Source organism: Cicer arietinum, chromosome 6 (genome assembly GCF_000331145.2).
Source record: "Cicer arietinum cultivar CDC Frontier isolate Library 1 chromosome 6, Cicar.CDCFrontier_v2.0, whole genome shotgun sequence".
Taxonomy (NCBI): domain Eukaryota; kingdom Viridiplantae; phylum Streptophyta; class Magnoliopsida; order Fabales; family Fabaceae; genus Cicer; species Cicer arietinum.
This window is the reverse complement of record NC_021165.2, coordinates 52,060,910-52,062,489: the sequence shown is the minus strand read 5'-3', so window position 1 is coordinate 52,062,489 and position 1,580 is coordinate 52,060,910.

The following is a 1,580-nucleotide window of genomic DNA, read 5'->3' as shown; positions in this document are numbered from 1 at the left end:
CACAAATTCTTTCATTGAAGAGTCAAGAGCCATCCAGAAAAATCACTCTGCATCAATAAAAAATCTTGAAACTCAAATGGGTCAACTTGCTCAACAAATGGCACAAAGAACGACTGGACATTTGCCTAGTGACACAGTTACGAATCCACGAAATTATGTCAATGTTGTGACAACAAGGAGTGGCAAGGTAAGTGAACAAGTACCACTTAAAGTCAAACAAAGTGTAAGCACTTCAAGCTCGACCCACTCAGAAGAAACAGTCACACCGACCTTAGTGGAAGAGCACACCACTCTTGAAAAGGAGGAAGAACATGTGGTACAAAAAAGGGAACCACTGCCAAAACCAGAAATTCGACTTCCGTTTCCTCAAAGGTTAAAAAAGGAAGAAACAGAAAAACAATTCGGTAAGTTCCTTGATGTTTTAAAAAAATTACAAATTAACATTCCTTTTGCAGAGGCACTAGAACAGATGCCAACATACGCCAAGTTCATGAAGGAGATTCTGTCGAGGAAAAGAAAAATCGGCGAAACAGTGATGCTAACCGAACCATGTAGGGCTATACTATAGAGAAAACTTCCGCCGAAGCTCAAGGATCCTGGAAGCTTCTCAATCCCGTGTGCCATTGGAAATAGAACTTTTGGGAAGGCTCTGTGTGATCTTGGGGCTAGTGTAAGTCTTATGCCCCTTTCCATATACAAAAAACTGGGCATTGGAAAAGTCAAAGACACACAGCTGATGCTACAATTTGCAGATCGCTCAATGAAACACCCTTATGGAGTGGTGGAAGATGTGTTGGTTAAAGTGGAGAAGTTCATTTTTCCAGTAGATTTCGTGGTACTAGACATGGAGGAAGACAATGACATTCCTTTGATTTTGGGGAGACCGTTCTTAGCAACTGGGCGAGCTATGATTGATGTAGCAGATGGCACCTTAACCTTTAAGGTAAATAAGGAAACAGTCACATTCCATATTTTAAAAGCCATGGAGCATTCAAACGAAAGAGAAGGGTGCAACCGAATTGAGATTTTTAATTCGATAGTCGATGAAGAAGGTGAACATCAAGGACACATTATGCCAATAGAAAAAGTGTTATGCCTACCCCAAGATGTTGTTAAAGAAAGTAAAGATCCGAAGGTGAAAGAAGTTTTAGCCATGCTAGAAGCATCATCATCGTACTCCCCCCGTTTCCGCACTACATGGGAGGGGTTGAAAAGGAATGAAGATGAATATATAGAGAAAAAGCAATTGCCACCTCACTTGAAATATGTATCTTTTGGTGAGAAGGATGATGTGTTCTTCATGTCATATATACCACCTTGACAATAGTTGAGACGTCAAGCTAATGACTTTAAAGAAGCGCTTATTGGGAGGCAACCCAATTTTATATCCTTTGCACCGTATTTATTTATTGCATTTCAGATTTATTTTACTCCATTTAGTTCCAATTTTAGTCTCTAATTGCTAGTTCTCTTAGTTTTGATGTTTGGTATGAGCAAGGAATCAAAAAGATGCGTTGAGAAGCGATCGTACGGCTCCAAGTGACACAACACGCTCCCAAGCACGCCCAAGCGCGCCTGAA